The sequence below is a fragment of the Mus musculus genome, chromosome 11 (genome assembly GCF_000001635.26).
Source record: "Mus musculus strain C57BL/6J chromosome 11, GRCm38.p6 C57BL/6J".
NCBI lineage: Eukaryota > Metazoa > Chordata > Mammalia > Rodentia > Muridae > Mus > Mus musculus.
This window is the reverse complement of record NC_000077.6, coordinates 11,134,605-11,147,260: the sequence shown is the minus strand read 5'-3', so window position 1 is coordinate 11,147,260 and position 12,656 is coordinate 11,134,605. Positions and strand designations below refer to the sequence as shown.

General features: G+C 39.5%; 1 protein-coding gene across 4 annotated transcripts in view; it reads right to left on the bottom strand.

Moving 5' to 3' along the window:
- Vwc2 (von Willebrand factor C domain containing 2) overlaps positions 1–12,656 on the bottom strand; it is a 155,428-nt gene that overhangs the window by 122,035 nt on the left and 20,737 nt on the right. The window lies entirely within an intron of this gene.

Below are 12,656 nucleotides of genomic sequence, written 5' to 3'. Positions count from 1 at the left end.
ACCACTCACCATCATCAGAACCCAGTACTCCCACTTCGCCCAGTCCAGGGCACCCCAACACACCCGAAAACCTAGACCTAGATTTAAAAGCATATCTCATGATGATGGTAGAGGACATCAAGAAGGACTTTAATAAATCACTTAAAGAAATACAGGAGAACACTGCCAAAGAGTTACAAGTCCTTAAAGAAAAACAGGAAAACACAATCAAACAGGTAGAAGTCCTTACAGAAAAAGAGGAAAAAACATACAAACAGGTGATGGAAATGAACAAAACCATACTAGACCTAAAAAGGGAAGTAGAAACAATAAAGAAAACTCAAAGTGAGGCAACACTGGAGATAGAAACCCTAGGAAAGAAATCTGGAACCATAGATTTGAGCATCAGCAACAGAATACAAGAGATGGAAGAGAGAATCTCAGGTGCAGAAGATTCCATAGAGAACATCGGCACAACAATCAAAGAAAATGGAAAATGCAAAAAGATCCTAACTCAAAATATCCAGGAAATCCAGGACACAATGAGAAGACCAAACCTACGGATAATAGGAGTGGATGAGAATGAAGATTTTCAACTCAAAGGACCAGCAAACATCTTCAACAAAATTATTGAAGAAAACTTCCCAAATATAAAGAAAGAGATACCTATGAACATACAAGAAGCCTACAGAACTCCAAATAGACTGGACCAGAAAAGAAATTCCTCCCGACACATAATAATCAGAACAACAAATGCACTAAATAAAGATAGAATACTAAAAGCGGTAAGGGAAAAAGGTCAAGTAACATACAAAGGCAAGCCTATCAGAATTACACCAGATTTTTCACCAGAGACTATGAAAGCCAGAAGAGCCTGGACAGATGTTATACAGACACTAAAAGAACACAAATTCCAGCCCAGGCTACTATACCCAGCCAAACTCTCAATTACCATAGATGGAGAAACCAAAGTATTCCACGACAAAACCAAATTCTCACATTATCTCTCCACGAATCCAGCCCTTCAAAGGGTAATAACAGAAAAAAACCAATACAAGAACGGGAACAATGCCCTAGAAAAAACAAGAAGGTAAAACCTCAACAAACCTAAAAGAAGACAGCCACAAGAACAGAATGCCAACTTTAACAACAAAAATAACAGGAAGCAACAATTACTTTTCCTTAATATCTCTTAACATCAATGGTCTCAACTCCCCAATAAAAAGACATAGACTAACAAACTGGCTACACAAACAAGACCCAACATTTTGCTGTTTACAGGAGACACATCTCAGAGAAAAAGATAGACACTACCTCAGAATAAAAGGCTGGAAAACAATTTTCCAAGCAAATGGACTGAAGAAACAAGCTGGAGTAGCCATCCTAATATCTGATAAGATTGACTTCCAACCCAAAGTCATCAAAAAAGACAAGGAGGGGCACTTTGTTCTCATCAAAGGTAAAATCCTCCAAGAGGAACTCTCAATTCTGAATATCTATGCGCCAAATACAAGGGCAGCCACATTCATTAAAGAAACTTTAATAAAGCTCAAAGCACACATTGCACCTCACACAATAATAGTGGGAGACTTCAACACACCACTTTCACCAATGGGCAGATCATGGAAACAGAAACTAAACAGGGACACACTGAAACTAACAGAAGTGATGAAACAAATGGATCTGACAGATATCTACAGAACATTTTATCCTAAAACAAAAGGATATACCTTCTTCTCAGCACCTCATGGTACCTTCTCCAAAATTGACCACATAATAGGTCACAAAACAGGCCTCAACAGATTCAAAAATATTGAAATTGTCCCATGTATCCTATCAGATCACCATGCACTAAGGCTGATCTTCAATAACAAAAAAAAATAACAGAAAGCCAACACTCACGTGGAAACTGAACAACACTCTTCTCAATGATACCTTGGTCAAGGAAGGAATAAAGAAAGAAATTAAAGACTTTTTAGAGTTTAATGAAAATGAAGCCACAACGTACCCAAACCTTTGGGACACAATGAAAGCATTTCTAAGAGGGAAACTCATAGCTCTGAGTGCCTCCATGAAGAAACGGGAGAGAGCACATACTAGCAGCTTGACAACACATCTAAAAGCTCTAGAAAAAAAGGAAGCAAATTCACCCAAGAGGAGTAGACGGCAGGAAATAATCAAACTCAGGGGTGAAATCAACCAAGTGGAAACAAGAAGAACTATTCAAAGAATTAACCAAACGAGGAGTTGGTTCTTTGAGAAAATCAACAAGATAGATAAACCCTTAGCTAGACTCACTAGAGGGCACAGAGACAAAATCCTAATTAACAAAATCAGAACTGAAAAGGGAGACATAACAACAGATCCTGAAGAAATCCAAAACACCATCAGATCCTTCTACAAAAGGCTATACTCAACAAAACTGGAAAACCTGGACGAAATGGACAAATTTCTGGACAGATACCAGGTACCAAAGTTGAATCAGGATCAAGTTGACCTTCTAAACAGTCCCATATCCCCTAAAGAAATAGAAGCAGTTATAAATAGTCTCCCAGCCAAAAAAAGCCCAGGACCAGACGGGTTTAGTGCAGAGTTCTATCAGACCTTCAAAGAAGATCTAATTCCAGTTCTGCACAAACTTTTTCACAAGATAGAAGTAGAAAGTACTCTACCCAACTCATTTTATGAAGCCACTATTACTCTGATACCTAAACCACAGAAAGATCCAACAAAGATAGAGAACTTCAGACCAATTTCTCTTATGAATATCGATGCAAAAATCCTCAATAAAATTCTCGCTAACCGAATCCAAGAACACATTAAAGCAATCATCCATCCTGACCAAGTAGGTTTTATTCCAGGAATGCAGGGATGGTTTAATATACGAAAATCCATCAATGTAATCCACTATATAAACAAACTCAAAGACAAAAACCACATGATCATCTCGTTGGATGCAGAAAAAGCATTTGACAAGATCCAACACCCATTCATGATAAAAGTTCTGGAAAGATCAGGAATTCAAGGCCCATACCTAAACATGATAAAAGCAATCTACAGCAAACCAGTAGCCAACATCAAAGTAAATGGAGAGAAGCTGGAAGCAATCCCACTAAAATCAGGGACTAGACAAGGCTGCCCACTTTCTCCCTACCTTTTCAACATAGTACTTGAAGTATTAGCCAGAGCAATTCGACAACAAAAGGAGATCAAGGGGATACAAATTGGAAAGGAGGAAGTCAAAATATCACTTTTTGCAGATGATATGATAGTATATATAAGTGACCCTAAAAATTCCACCAGAGAACTCCTAAACCTGATAAACAGCTTCGGTGAAGTAGCTGGATATAAAATTAACTCAAACAAGTCAATGGCCTTTCTCTACACAAAGAATAAACAGGCTGAGAAAGAAATTAGGGAAACAACACCCTTCTCAATAGTCACAAATAATATAAAATATCTCGGCGTGACTCTAACTAAGGAAGTGAAAGATCTGTATGATAAAAACTTCAAGTCTCTGAAGAAAGAAATTAAAGAAGATCTCAGAAGATGGAAAGATCTCCCATGCTCATGGATTGGCAGGATCAATATTGTAAAAATGGCTATCTTGCCAAAAGCAATCTACAGATTCAATGCAATCCCCATCAAAATTCCAACTCAATTCTTCAACGAATTAGAAGGAGCAATTTGCAAATTCATCTGGAATAACAAAAAACCTAGGATAGCAAAAACTCTTCTCAAGGATAAAAGAACCTCTGGTGGAATCACCATGCCGGACCTAAAGCTTTACTACAGAGCAATTGTGATAAAAACTGCATGGTACTGGTATAGTGACAGACAAGTGGACCAATGGAATAGAATTGAAGACCCAGAAATAAACCCACACACCTATGGTCACTTGATCTTCGACAAGGGAGCCAAAACCATCCAGTGGAAGAAAGACAGCATTTTCAACAATTGGTGCTGGCACAACTGGTTGTTATCATGTAGAAGAATGCGAATCGATCCATACTTATCTCCTTGTACTAAGGTCAAATCTAAGTGGATCAAGGAACTTCACATAAAACCAGAGACACTGAAACTTATAGAGGAGAAAGTGGGGAAAAGCCTTGAAGATATGGGCACAGGGGAAAAATTCCTGAACAGAACAGCAATGGCTTGTGCTGTAAGATCGAGAATTGACAAATGGGACCTAATGAAACTCCAAAGTTTCTGCAAGGCAAAAGACACTGTCTATAAGACAAAAAGACCACCAACAGACTGGGAAAGGATCTTTACCTATCCTAAATCAGATAGGGGACTAATATCCAACATATATAAAGAACTCAAGAAGGTGGACCTCAGAAAATCAAATAACCCCCTTAAAAAATGGGGCTCAGAACTGAACAAAGAATTCTCACCTGAGGAATACCGAATGGCAGAGAAGCACCTGAAAAAATGTTCAACATCCTTAATCATCAGGGAAATGCAAATCAAAACAACCCTAAGATTCCACCTCACACCAGTCAGAATGTCTAAGATCAAAAATTCAGGTGACAGCAGATGCTGGCGAGGATGTGGAGAAAGAGGAACACTCCTCCATTGTTGGTGGGATTGCAGGCTTGTACAACCACTCTGGAAATCCGTCTGGCGGTTCCTCAGAAAATTGGACATAGTACTACCGGAGGATCCAGCAATACCTCTCCTGGGCATATATCCAGAAGATGCCCCAACTGGTAAGAAGGACACATGCTCCACTATGTTCATAGCAGCCTTATTTATAATAGCCAGAAGCTGGAAAGAACCCAGATGCCCCTCAACAGAGGAATGGATACAGAAAATGTGGTACATCTACACAATGGAGTACTACTCAGCTATTAAAAAGAATGAATTTATGAAATTCCTAGCCAAATGGATGGACCTGGAGGGCATCATCCTGAGTGAGGTAACACATTCACAAAGGAACTCACACAATATGTACTCACTGATAAGTGGATATTAGCCCAAAACCTAGGATGCCCAAGATATAAGTTACAATTTCCTAAAGACATGAAACTCAAGAAAAATGAAGACTGAAGTGTGGACACTATGCCCCTCCTTAGAAGTGGGAACAAATCACCCTTGGAAGGAGTTACAGAGACAAAGTTTGGAGCTGAGATTAAAGGGTGGACCATGTAGAGACTGCCTTATCCAGGGATCCACCCCATAATCAGCATCCAAACGCTGACACCATTGCATACACTAGCAAGATTTTATCGAAAGGACCCAGATGTAGCTGTCTCTTGTGAGACTATGCCGGGGCCTAGCAAACACAGAAGTGGATGCCCACAGTCAGCTAATGGATGGATCACAGGGCTCCCAATGGAGGAGCTAGAGAAAGTACCCAAGGAGCTAAAGGGATCTGCAACCCTATAGGTGGATCAACATTATGAACTAACCAGTACCCCGGAGCTCTTGACTCTAGCTGCATATGTATCAAAAGATGGCCTAGTCGGCCATCACTGGAAAGAGAGGCCCATTGGACACACAAACTTTATATGCCCCAGAACAGGGGAACGCCAGGGCCAAAAAGGGGGAGTGGGCAGGTAGGGGAGTGGGGGTGGGTGGGTATGGGGGACTTTTGGTATAGCATTGGAAATGTAAATGAGCTAAATACCTAATAAAAAATGGAAAAAAAAAAAAAAAAAAAAAAGCACTGACTGCTCTTCCAGAGGTCCTGAGTTCAAATCCCAGCAACCACATGGTGGCTTACAACCATCTATAGTAGGATCTGGTGCCGCCCTCTTCTGGCACATAGCTATACATGCAATTCTCATATACATAAAATAAATAAATCTTTAAAAAAATTAAAAAAAAGAAAATTCCAAATGATAATTTTATATATAGAGTCATATAGTATTTGTGTATATTATATATATTGTACTTGTATATATATTATATATATATTTGAGAATTTCAAAGCAAAGTTTCTCTTCTGATGGAATGATCAGGTACAGAATAAACTATGATATAGCTAAGCACTATAGAGAAGACTGCAGTCAGTGGAACAGAGGAGGCAATATGGACAGGAAGACAAAAATCTGAGGCCCAGACCCATATATAAATAATACCTGTACTAGGCTAGATGAACATAACACCAGAAAGACATAATAACAGGCCAGAGTCAGGAGGGAGAGAGGGTGGGGATACAGACACAGAAGAGCATCTGTGATGATGGTCCTTATCCAGGAAGACAGGATGAACCTGGCTCTACACTAACCAACAATGCATTCATCTCCACATACCTGCCCTGCTGAGTTCCCATACTCCATTAGTAGGTCCAAAGACAATGCAGCCCTGTTTGTTTTATTCTTGCTATATCCCATTGTCCACCACTGTGAACTAAGCTGTCAACTAACCAACCAACCAACCAACCAACCAACCAACCAACCAAAGGCCCCACACAATTGCTACAGTATTAAAAGTTGAACCACAGGGTGGCACTATTAGGCAGTGATGCACTTAAGGAGGTGGGACTAGTAGATGGCCATGGAACCATTTGAGACATAAGCAACCTCAGTCTCTTCTTCACCCTTATTTACTTCCTAGTCCTGAAGTGAGCAGCACTGTTATGTTCCATGCTCATGGGATTATGTGATGCCTCATCATGGGCTCAAAAGTATCAATGGCTGGAATCTCCAAAAGTATAAGCTGAAATAACCCCTCTTCTGTTTCCTTATAAGTGCTAACCATGCCCGACCCTGTTTAGTTTCTGAGATCACATGCTTTCAGGGTGGTATGGCCATAGACAACCCCTCTCCTCTTTACAAGTGGATTGCCTTGGGTATTTTGTTACAGTGGCAAGTGTCAGATGAGGGAACAGCAGTATTTGGTTTATTTGATTGCCGTGGAAATGATATGAATGAAGATACACATGGCTTAATTAGTTGTGGCAGCAGACACGATGGGGATAGAACTATAAGTACCAGCATTGAGAATGTGAAAGAAATTCTATAAATCAATGGTGAACTATTTTTTTACAAATCAAAAAGAAAAGCGATCAAAACCTGTGGCATGGCAAAAAGTATAGGGCAGCCTGAATAGCTAACTGGTGTATAAACAAGTATGCCATCTGATCAAAAATCTGGGAAACTCTAACCAAATGAAAACTCATTCATGGGCATATACTCACATGGTGATAATGTGGAGGGCACCACGTTTGGAGAAATGAGGATTCTTACCTTTCTGGTTTGAAAATAGGAACTAGGGCTTTGAGTCATGCTATACAGGAGGTACCTAGGGAGAGCTGGAACTGAGAGAAATTCTCCAAGTTTTTGCTTCTGTCTCCATTCTATCTCCTTAGGAGGGAGATCACAGACACTCTGCAGCTGACTCCACAAGGCCCTCTAAAGATGTTCTCACTAGCTGTAGCTTGTCTACAGGATGAGGTCATTTGGGGCCTCCTTTCATAAGCATGAAGGGTCTTCCCCATAGGTACGCTCTATAGTTGTTCAGCCTGGCAATGAATAGCCATGCCCTGGGTCCGCCAGGAAAATGCTTTTCATCTGGGTACACATCCAAGGCCAAGATACTGACCCTGTGGCACCAGTTACATTGAAAACTAGAATCTTAGAAGTTGAGAAAATAAAACTGAGTACAGTTGACTGTTGGTAAGAGACTTGATAGGCCCTGTGTCACAGTAATCACAAGGAATCTGAGACAGCAGCAAAAATACAGGAATAATTGGACATGAAATAAATATATGAATATCAAAAGCATGGTGGAGAACAGAGCATGTTACAAAAGAACAGATATGGCATCTCACAGAATGTGCATATAAGCAGCAACCCTTGCAGGGCCATGTAAAGAAAGGCAGGTTCACAGGGGTGTGCTCATGGAGAAAATGAGAAAGTCAACACAGGATACTAACTGAGCTATCTTCTTATGGCAGTGACAGGAGGGTGAAGACTAAGAAAGGATAGTAAGGGAGGTTTAGTTTTTTATGTATCCTTTCATGTCATTAGGAGATGGGCATCAGAAACAAATATGGTAAGACACAGCACACGAGGGAAGCATGTGATGTCTATACAGCCACCCACTGCATATGTTTGTTGGATATATTTTATATGTGACTTATTAAAAAAACATAGTATTCCACGACAAAACGAAATTCACACATTATCTTTCCACAAATCAGCCCTTCAAAGGATAATAACAGAAAGAAAAAAAATACAAGGACAGAAACCATGCCCTAGAAAAAGCAAGAAAGTAATCCTCAACAAACCTAAAAGAAGACAGCCACAAGAACAGAATGCCAACTCTAACAACAAAAATAATAGGAAGCAACAATTACTTTTCCTTAATATCTTTTAATATCAATGGATTCAATTCCACAATAAAAAGACATAGACTAACAGACTGGCTACACAAACAGGACCCAACATTTTGCTGCTTACAGGAAACCCATCTCAGGGAAAAAGACAGACAGTACCTCAGAATGAAAGGCTGGAAAACAATTTTCCAAGCAAATGGTCTAAAAAAACAAGCTGGAGTAGCCATTCTAATATCTAATAAAATAGACTTCCAACCCAAAGTTATCAAAAAGACAAGTGGGGACACTTCATACTCATCAAAGGTAAAATCTTCCAAGAGGAACTCCAAATTCTGAATATCTATGCTCCAAATGCAAGGGCAGCCACATTCATTAAAGAAACTTTAGTAAAGCTCAAAGCACACATTGCAGCTCACACAGTAATAGTGGGAGACTTCAACACACCACTTTCATCAATAGACAGATCGTGGAAACAGAAACTAAACAGGGACACAGTGAAACTAACAGAAGTTATGAAACAAATGGATTTAACATATCTACAGAACATTTTATCTTAAAAAAAAATATATATATATATATACCTTCTTCTCAGCACCTCATGGTACCTTCTCAAAAACTGACCACAAAACTGGTCACAAAACAGGCCTCAACAGATACAAAAATATTGAAATTGTCCCATGCATCCTATCAGATCACCATGGACTAAGGCTGATCTTCAATAACAACATAAATAATAGAAAGCCAACATTCACATGGAAACTGAACAACACCCTTCTCAATGATATCTTGGTCAAGGAAGAATAAGGAAAGAAACTAAAGACTTTTTAGAGTTTAATGAAAATGAAGCCATGACATACCCAAACTTATGGGACACAATGATGAAAGCACTTCTAAGAGGAAAACTCATAGCTCTGAGTGCCTCCAAAGAGAAACTAGAGAGAGCACACACTAGCAGCTTGACAACACACCTAAAAGCTCTAGAACAAAAGGAAGCAAATTCACCCAAGAGGAGTAGAAGGCAGGAAATAATCAAACTCAGGGGTGAAATCAACCAAGTGGAAACAAGAAGAACTATTCAAAGAATCAACCAAACGAGGAGCTGGTTATTTGAGAAAATCAACAAGATAGATAAACCCTTACCCAGACTCACTAGAAGGCACAGGGAAAGCATCCTAATTAACAAAATCAGAAATGAAAAGGGAGACATAAACAAGGATCCTGAAGAAATCCAAAACACCATTAGAGCCTTCTACAAAAGGCTATACTCAACAAAACTGGAAACTTGGATGAAATGGACAAATTTCTAGACAGATACCAGGTACCAAAGTTAAATTAGGATCTGGTTAATGATCTAAACAGTCCCATATCCCCTAAAGAAATAGAAGCAGTCATTAATAGTCTCCCAGCCAAAAAAAGCCCAGGACCAGGTGGGTTTAGTGCAGAGTTCTATCAGACCTTCAAAGAAGATCTAATTCCAGTTCTTCACAAGCTATTCCACAAAATAGAAGCAGAAGGTACTCTACCCAATTCATTCTATGAAGCCACAATCACTCTGATACCTAAACCACAGAAAGACCCAACAAAGAAAGAGATCTTCAGACCAATTTCCCTTATGAATATCGATGCAAAAATATTCAATAAAATTCTCGCTAACCTAATCCAAGAACACATCAAAACAATCATCCATCCTGACCAAGTAGGTTTCATTCCAGGGATGCAGGGATGGTTTAATATACGGAAATCCATCAATGTAATCCATTATATAAAAAAACTCAAAGAAAAATATCACATGATCATCTCGTTAGATGCTGAGAAAGCATTTGACAAAATCCAACACCCATTCATGATAAAAGTCTTGGAAAAATCAGGAATTCAAGGCCCATACCTAAACATGATAAAAGCAATCTAAGGCAAACTAGTAACCAACATAAAAGTAAATGGTGACAAGCTGGAAGCAATCCCACTAAAATCAGGGCTAGACAAGGCTCCCCACTTTCTTCCTACCTATTCAACATTGTAATTGAAGTCCTAACCAGAGCAATTCGACAACAAAAGGAGATCAAGGGGATACAAATTGGAAAGGAAGAAGTCAACATATCACTTTTTGCAGATGATATGATAGTATATATAAATGACCCTAAAAATTCAACCAGAGAACTCCTAAACCTGAAAAATAGCTTCAATGAAGTAGCTGGATATAAAATTAACTCAAACAAGTCAATGACCTTTCTCTACACAAAGGATAAACAGGCTGAGAAAGAAATTAGGGAAACAACACCCTTCTCAATAATCACAAATAATATAAAATACCTTGGTGTGACTCTAACTAAGGAAGTGAAAGATCTGTATGATAAGAACTTCAAGTCTCTGAAGAAAGAAATTAAAGAAGAACTCAGAAGATGGAAAGATCTCCCATGCTCATGGATTGGCAGGATCAATATAGTAAAAATGGCTATCCTGCCAAAAGCAATCTACAGATTCAATGCAATCCCCATCAAAATTCCAACTCAATTCTTCAATGAATTAGAAAGAGCAATCTGCAAATTCATCTGGAATGACAAGAAACCTAGGATAGCAAAAACTATTCTCAAGGATAAAAGAACCTCTGGTGGAATCACCATGCCTGACCAAAAGCTGTACTACAGAGCAATTGTGAAAAAAAACTGCATGGTACTGGTATAGTGACAGACAAGTAGACCAATGGAATAGAATTGAACCCAGAAATAAACACACGCACCTATGGTCACTTGATCTTTGACGAGGGAGCTAAAACCATCCAGTGGAAAAAAGACAGCATTTTCAACAAATGGTGCTGGCACAACTGGAGGTTATCATGTAGAAGAATGTGAATTGATCCATTCCTATCTCCTTGTACTAAGGTCAAATCTAGGTGGATCAAGGAACTTCACATAAAACCAGAGACACTGAAACTTATAGAGGAGAAAGTGGGGAAAAGCCTTGAAGATATGGGCACAGGGGAAAAATTCCTGAATAGAACAGCAATGGCTTGTGATGTAAGATCGAGAATCGACAAATGGGACCTCATAAAATTGCAAAGCTTCTGCAAGGCAAAAGAAACCGTCAATAAGACAAAAAGGCCACCAACAGATTGGGAAAGAATCTTTACATATCCTAAATCAGAGAGGAGACTAATATTCAATATATATAAAGAACTCAAGAAGGTGGACTCCAGAAAATCAAATAACCCTATTAAAAATGGGGCTCAGAAATGAACAAAGAATTCTCACCTGAAGAATACTGAATGGCTGAGAAGCACCTGAAAAAATGTTCATCATCCTTAATCATCAGGGAAATGCAAATCAAAACAACCCTGAGATTCCACCTCACACCAGTCAGAATGGCTAAGATCAAAAATTCAGGTGACAGCAGATGCTGGCGAGGATGTGGGGAAAGAGGAACACTCCTCTATTGTTGGTGGGATTGCAAGCTTGTACAACCACTCTGGAAATCAGTCTGGTGGTTCCTCAGAAAATTGGACATAGTACTACCGGAGGTCCAGCAATATCTCTCCTGGGCATATATCCAGAATATGTTCCAACCGGTAAGAAGGACAGGTGCTCCACTATGTTCATAGCAGCCTTATTTATAATAGCCAGGAGCTGGAAAGAACCCAGATGCCCTTCATCCGAGAAATGGATACAGAAATTGTGGTACATTTACAGAATGGAATATTACTCAGCTATTGAAAAGAACGAATTTATGAAATTCCTAGGCAATTGGATGGACCTGGAGGGTATCATCCTGAGTGAGGTAACCCAATCACAAAAGAACTCACATGATATTTACTCACTGATAAGTGGCTATTAGCCCAGAAACTTAGAATACCCAAGATATGATACAATTTGTAAAACACATGAAACTCAAGAAGAATGAAGACCAAAGTGTGGACACTTTGCCCTTTCTTAGAATTGGGAATAAAACACCCATGGAAGGAGTTACAGAGACCAAGTTTGGAGCTGAGACGAAAGGATGGACCATCTAGCGACTGCCATACCCAGAGATCCATTCCATAATCAGCCTCCAAACACTGACACCATTGCATACACTAGCAAGATTTTGCTGAAAGGACCTTGATATAGCTGTCTCTTGTGAGGCTATTCTTGGGCCTAGCAAACACAGAAGTGGATGCTCACAGTCAGCTATTGGATGGATCACAGGGCTCCCAATGGAGGAGCTAGAGAAAGTACACAAGGAGCTAAAGGGATCTGCAACCCTATAGGTGGAACAACAATATGAACTAACCATTACCCCCCGGAGATCGTGTCTCTAGCTGCATATGCATCAGAAGATGGTCTAGTTGGCCAACAGTGGAAAGAGAGGCCCATTGGTCATGCAAACTTTATATGCCTCAGTACAGGGGAACGCC